The 17,028-nt window shown below is 40.2% G+C and overlaps 1 long non-coding RNA gene across 2 annotated transcripts in view; it reads right to left on the bottom strand.

Annotated features, from left to right (window-relative positions):
* LOC131507785 (uncharacterized) overlaps window positions 1-17,028 on the bottom strand; it is a 61,856-nt gene that overhangs the window by 9,837 nt on the left and 34,991 nt on the right. Inside the window, exons 3-4 of one of the 2 annotated variants that reach the window (XR_009259702.1) lie at window positions 4,073-4,164; window positions 2,189-3,414 (exon numbers count right to left, since the gene is read on the bottom strand). This is a non-coding gene — a long non-coding RNA (uncharacterized LOC131507785). Of the gene's footprint in view, window positions 1-2,188; window positions 3,415-4,072; window positions 4,165-17,028 lie in introns of those variants that run through there. The other variant, XR_009259701.1, reaches the window with a different exon arrangement.

The raw sequence follows: 17,028 nt of genomic DNA, 5'->3' as shown, positions 1-17,028 counted from the left end.
CAACTTTAACTCCAACTACAAAGTTCGTTTTGCAATGTGCCATAACATATTTGTAGGCCAATTACCAGGGAATAAAGATCATGGTCCCACCTAGTTAAGACTAGCTTGACTCCTAAGGAGTGATTCCTGACAAGACCTGGTGTAAAAGGGAATATTACTCTGAAAGAGTGGGCTCAGACCTTGCACTCTTCCCCCGGCACTCTGAAAGCCCCAAGGTGGTGGTTCAAGGCCCTCCCAAAAATTCAGCACAGAAGTTAAGCTGACTGGTTAGGACTTCATGCCTCTTTCTTTTTCTCCCCTGCATTTTGCAAGTAGGAAGTAAAGGCTCAGAGAAACCCAGTCATTGCTCAAAGTCACAAACTCAGTTCATGACAGTGCAATAGAAATACCTGATATTCATTCATTTATCTGTTCAATAACACTTGCTAAACCCTACCAGCTAACTGGACCAGGGAAACAAACATGAAATAAACCTTGCCAATCCACCTATAGAGATTTTTGTCTGTTTTCCTAAGATACAAATGCAGTTAACATGTTTGCATACTTGATGCTAGTTCAGTAAAGTTTCCCACACATTTTTACATAAAAGTTTGATTTTCTCTAAGAACATCTGCTTCAGCTCAAAGGCAGCTGTCAGGGTGATAGGACCTGATTCAAACCCAAGCTGTGTGTCCTTAGGGAATTCACTTAGTGATAGTATTTACCTGAAAGGGCTGTTGTGAGCAGGGTTGAGTAGTATCTGCACATCACTGGGAACTAGCATATAGCAGGTGCTCAGTAAGTGATAGCCGTGATCGTTGTCATTACCCAACCTCCCTGAGCCTCAGTTTTATTTTTTATTAAGTGGGCACAATAATAAGCATATCATGAGGTGATTACATGAGGAAGTATCAATAACACATGTGGCACACAGTTTGTACAAACACACCTCCCTTTCCTCCCTCCTTAACAACCTCACTAAACTGATTCTTTTTGTGGCTTACTTACACCTTCAATAAAACACTTCAGGAAAGGTCTGTGATAGAGAGGCAATGTAGCAGGGGTCAGGATTTCAGGGTTCTTTAGAGGATCTGAAACTACCCTCCTGTGTGACTTTAGGCAAGGGGTTTGGCTTTTATGATCCTCAGTTTCCTCATCCATGAAGAACAGAATGCTCTAGAAAATAGTCTTCACCTCCTACTTTGGTTTTAAATTAATCAGAGAGTTACGCCAGTCTCTAGGAATAGAATCTTCCAAAATGCACAAGGCCTGCAAATCCCTTTATCATGCAGTTTTAGGGGGTCAGTCTCCCTGCTCACTTCATTTTCTTTTTGCTGATGTGGCTGGTCTCCCCAGGGAGATCTTGGATGGACCAAAGGATGACACAGGAAACTGGAAGCCAGGTGAGACCCAGAGAGAAACCCAAATACACAAGAGGGCCCCAGACCTGAGACAGATAGGTGACTTCCGGAGCAGCAGCCCCAGAGGAAGAAACAAACTCAGGCTGTCAGAGGAGGCGTTGTAAAGAGAAAACCATGACAGAGCAGGTGGTAGGAAGTGGCTCTTATTAACATTCTCCACTGTCCAGTGATGCAGCATCCATCCCTGGAGCGTGGTGCCCACACGTTAGGACCTGGCAGGCCTCCATGCTGAAGGAGGCTATGGAGCTACCTGCCCTATGGGAAGAGGCCAAGAACAGCACAAGGGGCTCTGGAAAGAAAATACACCAACCTGACCCAGAACCAAGCACAGAGTCAGGCGAGGCCAAGGTAGGAGCAGTAAATTATGTGTTAGTGAGAAGCCAGCACCCCCAAAACAGAACTGTCTCTTACCCACCTCAGAAAGAGTTCTTTGGGGTTTGCTAGAAACAGAGACTCTGTTAAGCTGTCTCAAAAAATAAACGTTTATTGTCAGGACACACAGTCAACAAAAGAGACTGGATCACAAAAGAAGCCAGTTTGTTGTCTTCAGTTCAAGGCATCACCAATGCTGGGATTTTTCCGTTTGTTCTCTCCTTCTATTTATGTCTTCTTGTTCTCTGACAAACTGGCTTGCTTTCTGTATTTTCTGAGTGACATTCCAAAAGGAGAAAATCTGGCTATTCTAGCTGATTACCATTGCCCTTACTTTTCAGGCCAATCTTCATTATGGCTCAGTGGCCAGCCTACGAATTGGCTGCCTTCAAGTCAAATATTTACTACCAATCTAGTAAGTAGCAACTCTTTATTTAAGGAACTATGTCAGAGTGACCTGTTGTGGGTGGGACTGATAGCCTTCAAAGGTAGTGGTGAATAGCAGGTGTCATGTTGAACATGTCTAGTGAACATCCATGTAAAAAACAGTAAGAGACTATAACGGGCTGGTACCTACTAAGCTCTGGACCCCAGGAAGTTCCCATTTCTGCCCCTCAGGGTCCAATCAGTGGCAGCATCTACAAGGACAGAGACCCCACCTAATGTATCACAGGGACCTGATATCTTGGCCTTATGCGTGACAGGAAGGGAACCAAGGGAGGAAGTAAATAGAAGGACCTAGACAGACAGAGGGTTCCTAGAAAATGCAGTTCCATAAATTGTTCTGGATGGATTTTTGCCTGGGTTCTGGGTCGTCCCTGATGGAGTCACTAGTATCACAACCTGTGCACCCAAATGCATTCCTTCCCGTCCTTTCTGTTCCAGCTGATGATTCCCAAAATAATGTTCATACCTATAGATTCATTAGTTGGGAATCAGACAGACCTGGGATCTATCTCTGGCTCAGCTGTGTGTCCTTGAGCGAGTCACTTAGCCTCTCTAAGCCTCAGTGTCCTCATCTATAAAATTACACTAAGAAAACCTACTGTATGCATGGACCACTATGTTCGGGATCATTCTTTCCATTGCTATTGGCATGTGACTGAACAGTGTTGGCCTCTTGAAAGCAGTTGTCATTCCTTCTGTGACAGGAAATGGATGGAGGCTTGGAAAGAAAGGAGGAAGGACTTCAAGGCATTGCTTCCAAGGCAGAAGTGTGAAGGTAGAAGGGGAATAGTGTCAGGGCCCCTGAGGTCACGGGCTCCAGAACCAGTGTCTTACACAGCCATCCTGGGGATGGGCTGGTGTCAGATTGGAGACAATCGAGAGTTATAATGTCAGAGTCCAGGCCAGTGCTGACTCAGAGAATCCTTGGCTGATGCAACTCTGAGGTGGCTGAAAGGTCCTTTCCCACTCACTGCTGGAGCATCTTGTCCACATTCTGTTACACTGCTGGGAACTCAGGAGCCCAGAGACACCATTTTGGGGAGAGATTCCCCTTTCCTCCTGGAGATGCCCTATCACCGGATGAAATGGCCTGATGCCCAGAGCGGCACAGGAGATTCAGGAAGAAAAGTATGACCCCTAGAGGGCACATAACAGGGCATAGTCTTCTGTTTTCAAGATCAAGGCTACATGACAGCTACAAAAGCAATGAGAAGAGAAAACAGGGGCTGAGGATGGGTTTATGAGATTGCCAAGTTTCCCCTTCAAGAACCATTTTGGGGCAGGATGGGATCTTTTGAACTATGTAAACCCTAAAATTCTTGGATAATTCAGGGTAGTAAAGGAGGGGGTATTGGCTGTTCTATTAATCTGGATATTTGGGTGCTGTAGAGAGCTTTAATCTTAAAAACCAAAGTGATAGAAGCCTTATGCCAGCTCCCGCACCCCGTAGGGGAAAGACATTGTATTATTGTTCTGAGGAAGCTACAAGGACATAGGCCTGGAAGAAATGATACTATGGGCTTTGTACACAGCTCCCCAGGGATTGAAAGTCCACTCAGGGACTTTCACTGTATCAGGCCCACTGAGGCCTTCATTTGGGGCGAGGTTTTGATACCCTCGTGTGGACTAACCCAGATGTCTTTGTACTGTCAAAGAATCTAGACACTGCATGGAGCCATGCGGTCTCTAGCTCCATGGCTGCCTGTTGGAGCTTGAAGTTCACATGCAGCTTTGCCAATAACAGGATACAACAGAGCATGCTCAGAGCAGTGGGGCTGAGCGGGCTGTGAAGGAAAGATGGTCTCCATTCAATCTGGAAGCTGATAACGTTCTCCCACCTATGCTAATCTTACCTTGGCACCTACTGCACCACTTGCTGTATATCTGAAGGTTCATCTTCCTCAAATCCTTTGCTCAAATGTAAAATATGTGTGACAATATTCATCTGCAAGAAGGAAAATCATAAAGAAGTTAAAGCTCAGATTCTGCTCTACACACAGCTGTGCTATTAATTTTGGCATTTCGGCTTTATTCATGAACCACTTGACACCCCACACAGCAGGATGTTTAGGGTGACTATGATGAAATTCATACAAAGGAAACAATTTAAATATCTGTCTAGGGGCGCCTGGGTGGCGCAGTCGGTTAAGCGTCCGACTTCAGCCGGGTCACGATCTCGCGGTCCGTGAATTGGAGCCCCGCGTCGGGCTCTGGGCTGACGGCTCGGAGCCTGGAGCCTGTTTCCGATTCTGTGTCTCCCTCTCTCTCTGCCCCTCCCCCGTTCATGCTCTGTCTCTCTCTGTCCCAAAAACAAATTAAAAACGTTGAAAAAAAAAAATATCTGTCTAATTCATATAGATTAATTTAGTTCAAGTATAATTTAGGGCCTTTTTGAATTTGCATTACCAAGTTATTATTTTCTTGGTAAAATAAATTTTCCTTCTCACTCTTCTCTAACTGTACACAGAAATAGACAAGAGATGGTCATCTGGAACTTCCATTGTCATCCATGGAAAATTCTAGAAGCTATTATTTAATCAACTAGTTCCATGTGAGTGGCTTATTGAATAAAGGAAGAATTGTTTTGGGGGGAGATATTTTGGAACGTAAAGAGCTTAAATCTGAATGGGGAGCATGAGTGAGGAAAAACATGACCCTAACATGTTGAGCATATTGGTGTTAGACTGAGGTCAGCATGTCATTTGTGACTCTACTGAACAAAGGATATGAGCAAAAAAGAACTGGCTTTCATTTTATCTATTATGTGCCAGCTATTGCACATATTTTAAATACATTATTTTTTTGAGGTTATGTTTCAAGCTAATATGTATATTGCCTCACTTATCTTATTAAGCATAATAATAGTATTGGCATCATAGAATCGTAAGGTAATGTATGTGGCCAACCTTTGGTCAGATTCATCTTTGGTCTAATAGACTGTGGATCAGAATGGGTATATATGGTGGAGACGCATTGCTAGAGACACCTCTGTGTGCACAGGGAGTGAAGAGAGGGCATTTCTAGAGGAAAGAGAATATGGTGAACTCTACAAAGACTCCAAAAAGTGCCTTCTAGAGTAAATCTGTACATGGCTCTCTAGTCCTTAGTTTCCTCCTCTGTAAAATTGGGGTAATAGTAGGACCTTCTTCTTAGGATCGCCGTGAGGATGAAGTGAGAAATATAAAATATTTTAGATAATGATTATGCATAATCAGCTCTTTCCAGGCACATGTCGACCAGCTCACTCTTTTTTTCAGTGAAGGTTCTGAGACACCACTTCTTTTAAAAAGCTCTCTATAACTCCCAAACTCTAGATTAGTTTCCTCAATAAGTGTTCCCATTTGAATCTTGTCCTTACCCAACAGGGTGCTTATCACACTCTAATATAATTATATATTATATTATATAATATTATATTATATTATATTATATTATAATTATAACTATATAATTATATAATATAATATAATTATAGTTGGTGCAATATCTGTATTGCAATTATCTGCCCCCAGAGTGAGTATCTGAGTACCTTAAGGTCAAGGAATAAGTTGTATTTTATCCCCAGAGCCCAGAACAGTACTTAGTTGACACTATGAACTTAACATTTCTTTAATAAATAAAGTTGAACCCTTAGCATCATTATGTCATCAACTTGCTATCATTATTTTATAGATGAGGAAACTGAGTCCAGAAAAATATTAAGTAACTTACTCTGGTTTACCCCTTGAGTAAATGAGAGGGAGCAGGATTTGCATCCAAGACTCTTGAGTCCAAAGACCACGCTTTCCCACTAGGTATGAGGCCTCATTAGGCCAAGATCTGTTGAGAATTTCTTTCTATGTGCTGGGTATATCACTATATAGTTCCATTTCATCTGGTTTAGACTTTGGAACAATCTTTTGATGCAAGTGTGTACGTTTGCCATGTGAAGAAACTGTGGCTTACATGCCCAAGGTCATGTGGCAGCACTAAGATCCAGTCTTCCACATCCAGAGAAACCATCTGTGATCATAAGTCAGGCATCCAGCGAGCCCCAACAGCCACACCAGCAAACCCCAACAGTCAGGTCCAACATGAAAGACCACAAGGCCTAAATGGATCAAACTTCTCCCCCTGAAACATTCTGACAGGCTTTGTTAATTTCTGGATTTTGCCTTCCTGACCTGTCTCCCAGCAGCAGCACCATGCTGCTCCAGTGGGCTATTTATAGACCACCTGAAATATACTTCAGAATAGCTCATATGTATCCGTTGCAAAGTATTGTGGGAGTAATTCCTTTTTCAATGCCCAGGGAAAATTGAGGGGGTAAAAGAGAATAAAATAGTTGGGGGTGGGGGGGAAAGAAGTATACTGCTTAGGGTGTTTGAAATCTGTTTATAGATTGGCATTTTTCTCTTTCCTCTTTTTAACATCTCCATCAAGTCACTGAATGTTTATTAAAACGCTTGGCAAAAAGGAATATCTTATTTAAATAATGCTCTTTAGGTAATATGCTGTTTTGTAAGCATCACACAAGCTTTCTTCCTACTGTCTTCTTCGCATGGTTAAAGGAAAGGAAGATTCAGGATCATAGTTTGAAAAATAATAAAGAGCTAGGTTGCATTTCCTCGGCGGTCAGTTCCTATTATGTCAGCCATCTTCTCTTTGGCTGGTAAAATGCAATTGGAAGTTGTAAAATAATTAACCCAAAACAACAATAACCATACTATTGTCTATCAAAAACATCCTTGGTTAAGAATGAAATAGTGACTCTAGCTCTTAAATACTGATCCAGTATAAAAGGCTAACCTAGAATCTAAATCATCATTTCTTCGGCATCTTGTCAAGCATTGGAAAGAATAATATAAAAAAGAAACCACCAAATTCTGCCTTCAAATTGTCCCTCAAAAAGAAAAGACAGCCAAGATACACACCAAACTCTTAGAATGCCATAGCCCACCAACAGCAGGGCAGGGGAAAGGATTCCAAAGGAGGGTCCAGGAGACCTGGTGTTTTGGTCAGTTCAGGCTGCTACGATAAATACTGCAGACCACAGGACTTAAACAGACATGGATTTATAACAGTTCTAGAAGCTGGAAGTCTGAGATCAGTGTGCCAGCATGGGCAGGTTCTGGTAAGAACTCTTCCTGGTTTGCAAATAGCCATCTTCCTCACAAGGCATAGAGAGTAACCATGTCTCTTCTGACTTTTCTTTTAAGGGCACTAATCTCTTTCATGAGGGCTCCACCCGCATGACCTAATTAGTTCCCAAAAGCCCTGCTTCCAAATAATGTTACACTGGGGACTAGGCTTCAATGTGTGGATTGTGGAGGAACACAAGAATTCAATCCATAGCAGCTGGGTTCTAGAACCATCTTGGATGCCAACTTGCTCTTTCACACCCCTCTCTGGGCCATCATTTCCTCACCTGCAGACGACCTCTTCTCTCTCTTAGAGAAAACTAAAGCTCTGAATGCCACAGGCAGATGGCCGGCAGTATGAACGAGAAGTGTGGACACTGAGGAAGAAAGGCAGGGGCTTCTCAGTGCACGCAGGGGAAGTCTCTGGGGCAAATTGGACTTAAGATGAATGGAAACTCACTCCCCTGGGAAGGAGGACCAGTGTGCCTACAAAGAGAGCAAGGTACAGATCAGGAAGGAGAGCTCCAGATGGTGATAAAAAGAGTAAAAACTGTCAAAAGGAGGTTCAAAAACAGCAATAGGGTCAGAAGGAGGGTTCAGGGAAAATCAAAGAAGCTTTTGGCTCCTTCCCCTAATTCACCCTCTACAAAGGTGGCACAAATTTTTTTCTACCACCCGGTAAGATGGTATCACTTCCTCGAACAGAATCTCTCAATGACTACCTATTGCCTTCACTATTAAAACAAAACGAAACAAAAAAACTGACTACCCTTCTTACACACAATTTCTTACCCTTGATTTCAAAATTCAATCATCTCTAAAACCCAGTTTCCTCCTATATATTTGGCAGCACAAGTTGATCTAAACTAACATAAGGCTCTTTGTGTTCTTTCTTTCTTGGGTGTGACTATTAATTGTCAGCAAAGACTGTCCATAGTGATGGCAAGAAAGGAGGGTTATAGTACAATGCATAGAAGGATCTAGAGCTTTGATTCTAAGAAAGAAAAAATGATATAACTGCATTAGAACTGGCATTCACAAAAAAAAAAAAAAAAAAAAAGCTGGTTGAGGGTTCCATGGCATCACAGAGCTGAAGTTGATGAGACTATGACTTCCTTTAGAGTAAAAGCAATATATGACGATGTTCTATAAAATGTAGGGGCACCTGGGTGGCTCAGTCAGTTAAGTGTCTGACTTCGGCTCAGGTCATGATCTCGCAGTTCATGGGTTTGAGCCCACATCGGGCTCTGTGCTGACAGCTCAGAGCCTGGAGCCTGCTTCGGATTCTGTGTCTCCCTCTGTCTCTGCCCTTCCCCCACTCATGCTCTCTCTCTCTCTCTCTCTCTCTCTCAAAAAATAAATAAATATTAAAAAAAATTTAAAGTAGGAAAAAAATTGAAAAACAGACATTTTTTAAACCACTCTGAAGTCTCATCACGTAAAGTCAGCCCACCAATTATTTGCAATATAAATTTTTATTTTAAGGGATTTTTTTTTAAAGCTGGATGTTATCTGTTAACTTTCTCTTAATCAATGAATGAAAGTGATTATTTTACTATACCTTATCAACATTAGGGACCATTATTTTGTTTTAAACACCAGCTGTTTGGATGGGGAATTTTTGAAAGGGGAAAATAAGCCCTCACTATTGTTTTCATTTGCATTTATTTGGTTACTCAGGGAAGTTTTAAAAAAAAATGTGTGCCGTCATTTACCAACATACTTGATATTTGTGTTTTGCCTGTTTATATCCTTTCTCCGTGTATTTCCTAGGGTCCTGGTATTTGTGTTATTGAATTCATATGAGTTTTACATTTATTACAAGAAGTTACCCTTTGTCAAACTTCCTACAGCATCATCTCTAGTTTTGTTGATTGCTTTTTAATCTTGGTGATTTTTTTTTTGATGTATAAAAGTTTTAAATTTTTATGTAGTCACATCTATCAATCACATCCTTAGTGATTTATTCCATCAATTCTAAGCTTAGAAAACTCTCCCCCTTAGGAGGCTTGATAAATATTCACATCTATTTTCTTCCAGATTTTCTAACAGTTAAGGTTTTTAAATATTTAACTCTTTAATCCATCTGGAATTTATTCTGATGTTCCTAGTGAGGTAAGAAATGTTCAAAATTCTTCTAAAAAATAAAACACTTAATGCCTCACATGTTTAGCTGATATTAGCATAAACCTTGAAGGCCAAGTGGTACCAGCTTCAAAGGTGGCAAATTTCCTAATAGAGTTTAGGATTTCCCCCCTTAATAGCACAGCGTACAAAATACACACACTTGCCAGTCATTGCTCTAAGTGAGTTTATCAGCAAGCTGCACACCCAGCATATGGTGTCTTTTTCATTATTAAGAAAAGTAAGTAATAAATAGGAACTGGGGCTCCCACCAATCATTAGCAAATCCTCCAAAGAAAATTAAGCACATATTGGAATCTTGTCCCCAGTGGACTCCTGCAATCTCTCTGACTGAATCATTTCACCAAAGAAAACTTTTCCCTCCTTCCAATCTCGTTAAAAGTACGCGGTGACTCATTCCAAAGAGCACATGCAGAAGAAACCAGAATACACGCGTTTGATTTCTCTCCACGCTGGGGAAACATTCCTGCCTCTCCCTGCCTTCCAGCCCAAAGGCAGCCACGTCTGGAGCTGCACTGAAAAAGATTTGTGGCTTATTGTCCTGATGGATGCCAGAGTCATGGAATCGCTCCGTACTTTGTCCTGGAAAGGCAGGCCAACAAGGCATTGTGCTATTGACGGCTCGCATTATAATGGAGAAATATTAGGGGGATATTTCAATAGCCACCCAGAGGAGAGGCAGTGGCTATAAGCATGCCACAGACTGCTTCCAAGGAGAGTAAAAGGGACATAAAAAAAGGGGGGGGGGCGGGCAGGGAAGGGGTGGAAATGTTCAGGGAGGGGAAAAAAAAAAAAAGTCCGCTCAGAGAATACATGTGAATGCAAAGCCTGTTTGCTAGCCTGGCTCTCTAGAGAGGGCAGTAAGGATTCCTGGTATGTGAACTCCACAATTACAGCGTTATTAATTTATGCAGCTCTGCAGACCACACGTGGGACTTCATGGTAATTAAGTTACAGATAAAGTCAGGTTAGTTTCCCTCTGAAGATAAACAGTTACGTTCTGTTTTTACACACGCACAAGGAAAAATTGGCAGATTCTTAGCCAAAGAGAGTATCTGGTAAACATATATTTCATGCAGAACCTGTCAGTAACATAATATCTTAAAAAAAAAAAAAAAAAAAAGACCACCTAGCACCTAGAAATAGATTTAACAGAGCAGTAGAATGATGGAGACTTAGCCAGTAAACCACTCCATGAGAGAAGTGAGTAGGGAGGTTGGAGGCAAGAGGCTTGATGAGTCCCTCCTATGTGGCCCACATTAGCAATGTGCAAACGTTCAAGTAGACACTGGAGACAAGGATAAAACCCATTAGCATGGTCACCTGGAATGAACAGAAACGGATTGAACCAAAACACAACCCTTAAAAAGTGGCATACACTGAATCTAGCAATTTTACTCCTAAGGATTCATTCTAGGTAAATAACCACTGTGATGGCTACATTTGGGGGTGTCAACCTGACTGAACCACAGGGTGCCCAGATATTAGTTGAAACTTTATTTCAGAGTGTGTCTGTGAGGGTGCTTCTGGATGAGATTTAACTTTTGAATTCTTAGACTAAGTAGAGTAGGTTGTTCTCCCCAGTTGGGTGAGCCTTATTCAATCAGTTGAAGACCTGAATAGAATAAAAGGCGGAATAAGAAAGAATTCATTCTTTGGGCGGCTCAGTCGGTTAAACGTCCAACTCTTGATTTCAGCTCAGGTCATGATCTCATGGTTCAGGGGTTTGAGCCCCACATCGGGCTCTCCACTCACAACACAGGCCCTGCTTCAGATCCTCTGTCTCCCTCTCTCTGTCCCTCCCCCACTCGTGCTAGGTCTCTCTCTCTCTCTCAAATAAATGTTAAAAATTAAAAAAAAAAAAAAAAAAAAAAAAAAAGAATTCTTTCTCTCTGTCTGTCTCTGAGCTGGGACATCAGTCTCCACCTGCCTTCAGACTCAGACTCTAGAACACCTTTGGCTGTCCTGGTTCTCAGGCCTTTGGACCTAGACTGGAACTGTATCAGTCTCCTAGTCCTCAGTTTACTACCTGCAGATCTTGGACGTCCCAGCCCCCATAACCACATGACAGAATTGCTTACAATAAATATATGTGTATTTCCTGTTGGTTCTGTTTCTCTAGAGAACCAAGACTAATAAAATCATGGATGTGTGCAGAGATTTTCCTACAGAGATGTTCATCACAGTATTGTTTATTAATTTTTTTAATGTTTATTTATTTTCAAGTGAGAGAGAGGGACAGAGCATCAGTGGGGGAGGGACAAAGAGATAGGGAGACACAGAATCCGAAGCAGGCTCCAGGCTCTGAGCTGTTAGCACAGAGCCTGGTGAGGGGCTCAAACCCACGAGCCATGAGATCATGACCTGAGCTGAAGTCGGACACTTAACCAGCTGAACCACCCAGGCACCCCCACAGTATTGTTTATAATAGCAAACATTTGCAAGCAACCCACCTTTTTACCTGACGTTTTGCTGTGAACAAATCTCCATCCTATTGATATATCTCTGGACCCTTATCTTGAAGGACTAGAGTCTTCCATTGATGAATGCACCATAATTAGTTTAATCAATATACACAGGATTTAAAAATTATGTTACATAAGCTCTGTATTATGTTCACTAAAATGAAAAGAGCAAACTAAACAGACACCATAAATACTGTCTGTTTTACTTTTATTTTCTGCTTACTGAATCTCTCAGGAGTACCCTCTCCAGCAGTTCCAACAAAACGCATAGCTTTATTTGTTTTATTACCAATAAAATGCCTCCTCACAAGGCATTTTTATTGTATCTAGACTGTCATTTAAATGACCTATTTTTATGCCAGATTCTCTAATTGTGTCCCTGAGTAACCCACCTACCAGATGTATGTGCAAGGTACATTTCTCAAGGTTGTAAAAATATATATAGGAAAGTAAAGTCATGTAGACTATCTTGGTAAACCTTAAGAAAATGTTAAGACATTGTGTCAGTTAGTTACCTACTGCCACATAACAAATTATCTTAAAATTTAGTGGCTTAATGCAACAAACATTTACTATCGCATAATTTCTGCGGGTCAGGACTCAGCCTTGGCTCAGCAAGTTCCTCTGGCTCGGATCTCTTACGAGGCTGTAGTCAAGGTGTGGGCCAGGTTTGAAGTAATCTCAAAACTCAACTGAGAGGCCGATCCGTCTTTGTATTTTTTTTTTTAATTTACACCCAAATTAGTTAGTGTATATTACAGCAATGATTTCAGGAGTAGATTCCTTAATGCCTTTTACCCATTTAGCCCATCCCCCCTCCCACACCCCCTCCAGGAACCCTCTATTTGTTCTCCATATTTAAGGGTCTGTTACGTTTTGTCCCCCTCCCTGTTTTTATATTATTTTTGCTTCCCTTCCCTTATGTTCATCTGTTTTGTCTCTTAAAGTCCTCATATGAGTGAAGTCATATGATATTTGTCTTTCTCTGACTGACTAATTTCGCTTAGCTTAATACCCTCCAGTTCCATCCATGTAGTTGCAAATGGCAAGATTTCATTCTTTTTGATTGCCAAGTAATACTCCATTGTGTATATATATACTACATCTTCTTTATCCATTCATCCATCGATGGACATTTGGTGCCTTTCCATACTTTGGCTATAAACATCGGGTGAAGAAATGGGCAAAAGACATGAATAGACACTTCTCCAATGAAAACATCCAGATGGCCAACTGACACATGAAAAAAATGCTCAACATCACTCATCATCAGGGAAATACAAATCAAAACCACAATGAGATACCACCTTACACCTGTCAGAATGGCTAACATTAACAACTCAGGCAACAACAGATGTTGGCGAGGATGCGGAGAAAGAGGATCTCTTTTGCACTGTTGGTGGGAATGCAAGCTGGTGCAGCCACTCTGGAAAACAGTTTGGAGGTTCCTCAAAAAACTAAAAATCGAACTACCCTATGACCCAGCAATTGCACTACTAGGCATTTATCCAAGGGATACAAGTGTGCTGTTTTGAAGGGACATATGCACCCTGATCTGTTTTTAAGCTCATTCAGGTAGTTGTTGACAAGAGTTGGTTTCTCATTAGTTGTTGCACTGGGACCTCCCTTAGTCCTTGTGTGACTTCTAGAGTGCAGCTCACGGCCAGGCAGCTGGTTTTACCAGAGTGAGGAAGTGGGTGTAAGAGGGAGTACACATAAGACAGAAGCCACAGTTCTTTATGGGTAGAGTTGCCATATTTAACAAATAAAATACATGACACCCAAAGCAGTGCTAAGAGGGAAATTTATAGCTGTATATGTGTGCATTAAAATAGAGGAATGATCTCAGAACTAGGAAAAGAAGAACTAAACCCAAAACTAGCAGAAGGAAGAAAATAATAAGGGTTAGAGCAGAAATCAGTGGAATAAAAGAATAGAAAAACAAAAGGAAAAGACAACAGAATGAATAGTGGATTCTTCAAAATGATTAACAAAATTACAAAACTTTAGCTAGTTTAAGAAAAATAGAAGACTCAAATCAGAAATGAAGGACAGGACCTTTCAACCAATTTTATAGAAATAAAAAATTATCAGAGAATACCATGAACAATTGTATACCAACAGTTTTGATAACCTAGATGAAACGGACAGTGTCCTAGAAACACACAACCTACCAGACTAAATCATGAAGAAATAGAAAATCTGAACAGACTTATAATGAGTAAGGAAATTGAACTAGTAACCAAATACCTTCCAACAAAGAAAAGCTCAGGACCAGATGGCTTCATTGATGAATTCTAGCCAAACATCTAAAGAAAAATTAACACCAATCCTCTTCAAACTCTCCCAAAAAATTAAAGAGGAAGGAATGCTTCCAAACTCTCTTATAAGGCCAGCATTACCCTGTACCAGAGCCAAAGATACTCCCAGAAAGAAAAAAAAACTACAAACCAATATCCCTGATGAATATTAATGCAAAATTCCTCAACAAAATACTAGCAAATAGAAGTTAACAGACATTTAAAAGACTATAGACCATAACCAAATGAGATTTATTCCTGGAATGCAAGAATGGTTCAATGTATTAAAACCAATAAATGTAATACACCACATTAACAGAAAAGGGGGGAGGAAAAAGCATTTGACAAAATTCAACACCTTTTCACGATAAAAAAGAAAAAAAAACAGTAAACTAGGCACAGAAAGAAACTACTTCAAAATTATAAAAGCCATGTATGAAAACCCATAGCTAACATCACACTCAGTCGTAAAATCTTTTCCTCCAAGATCAGGAATAAGATACAGAAGAATATTTTGTCCCTGCTATTCAACATACTACGGGAAGTCTCAGCCAGCACCGTTAAGCAAAAAAAAGGAATAAAAGATATGCAAACTGGAAAGGAAGAAGTAAAATAGCCTCTGTTTTCAGATGACATGATCTTATAATTAGAAAACCCCAAAGGTTCCACAAAAAAATTGCTGGATGCAAAGTAAACATACAAAAATCAGTTATGTTTCTATCTACTAACAATGGATAATCTGGAAAGGAAATTAAGAAAACAATTCCATTTATAATAGCATCAAAAAGAATAAAATTCCTAGGAATAAAATTAACCAAGAGATCTTCCAGTTAAAATTAAATTTCAGATAAATACAGAATAGTTTTTAGTTTAAGTGTGTCCCAAATATTGCATGGGACATACTGACACTAAAAAATTATTCCATGTTTATTTAAAATTCAGATTTCTTCTCTAAGAGGCAAAATTGTTTAAAACTCCATGTTCATGTATAATTAAGAATTAATTATTAGTAACTATGAGTTATTTAAGGATTACAAAAACTTGTTTTTTATAAACCAGAAATGGCAACATTTTTGTACCGAAAACTTGAATTTATTACTCTCTCATGCCATCTGGGTACAAAACTTATAAGTTCTTTCAGAGAAAGAAAGTTCTCTGAAAGAACTTATGTAAATAATTGAAATTCCTGTAATTTGAAAGGACCAACTGTTTTCATCCGTGGCGTATCAGCATTGTCTTCAATTGGTTATGGCTTTCAGTTTCTACTATCTCTGACAGTTAAAATGATAAATTACTGTAAGTTTAGGAATTCTAATAGACTTTGTTAAGGACTCTGGTAAACCTCAGATTGTGTAGCAACATACATATCTTAAATATATTCTAGAACAGATAGGGCTGGGAGAATTAAATGAAGGTGATCAAAAGACACAAACTTCAGTTACAAGGTAAGTAAGCACTGGAAATGTAATGTCCAGCATGACGACTATAGTTAACCCTGCCGTATGGCATATTTCGTGAAGGTTGCTAAGAGAGGAAATCCTAGAAGCTCTCATCACAAGACAAAAAAAACAATGTTTTCCTTTTTTTTTTTTTCCTAACTCCCAAGTCTATGATGCTAAAGACCCAGCTGGTCCTCACCATACACTGTATGTCCTTGTATTCATGAGAGCAAATGCTAAAGCCAATACCTCTGTAATCCAACACTCACCCTTCTCTCGGTATTTATTCCTAGAGTGTAATCTCTGTTGTCATAGATTTATTTTTTAACTAAAAAGTAGGATTAAGGGCCCCTGGGTGGCTCAGTCAGTTGAACGTCCAACTTCAGCTCAGGTCATGATCTCATGGTTTGTGGGTTCAAGCCCCACTTTGGGCTCTGAGCTGACAGCTCTGAGCCCGGAGCTGCTTTGAATTCTCTGTGTCTCCCTCTCTCTGCCCCTCCCCTGCTCACACTCTGTCTCTCTCTCTCTCAAAAAAAAATAATAAATAAATAAATAAATACACATTAAAATAAATATATAAATAAATAAATAACATTAAAAAATAAAAGATAAAAAATAAAGTAAGATTAAATAGGGTAGGAGGGTTTCTTAGCTTCCCTAATAAGACTGACACATAAGAACTGTACATTTAGTGGTCCTAGTGCCCTTGTGTATCTTCGAATCATTTTGCCATTCCATAAGCAGGAATGTGCTAAATATTTGTTATGTGTTGGTATTATGCTAATGGCTAAGAAAGAGGCCCAGAAATGTGACCTTCAACTGGGGGGACCGTACATCTGCAGTTCTGGGGACAGTCTATACTGACTATCCCAGTGTGGTTGTTTACAGCACTGTGCATTCCATTATCTCAAAAGATTTCTGGCTTGGATGATAACTTACATGGTCACCTCAGCTGTAGTAGAACTTTAAGAAACTTCCAAACTCACTGGTAAGAATAGAAATATAAACTTGAAAAACAAATCCACTAATCCCTTTCTGTCTACAGTAGGCAGCTTCTAGAATGACTCCCAATGATCCCTGTCTCTTGGTACTCAGGTGGTTGGTCATTTCCTCCCTTAGAATGTAGCTGGACCTAGTTCCTTTCTTCTAAAAAATTGAATTTAGCAAAAGTTATAAAAATTGAATAAAATATGGTTTTTTGGGATCAGTTTGCAGCCAATTAGGCGAATCATTCCAACTCACCATAGAGACATCAATACAAACAATATACTCATGAATATAAACAATTTCCAAGCTTATCTGGGAGCATGTTAAACATGCAGTTTACGACATCAGCAAAA

The sequence above is a fragment of the Neofelis nebulosa genome, chromosome 3 (genome assembly GCF_028018385.1).
Source record: "Neofelis nebulosa isolate mNeoNeb1 chromosome 3, mNeoNeb1.pri, whole genome shotgun sequence".
Lineage (NCBI taxonomy): Eukaryota > Metazoa > Chordata > Mammalia > Carnivora > Felidae > Neofelis > Neofelis nebulosa.
Note: the sequence above shows the minus strand (reverse complement) of the source record. Positions and strands in the feature narration are given on the sequence as shown.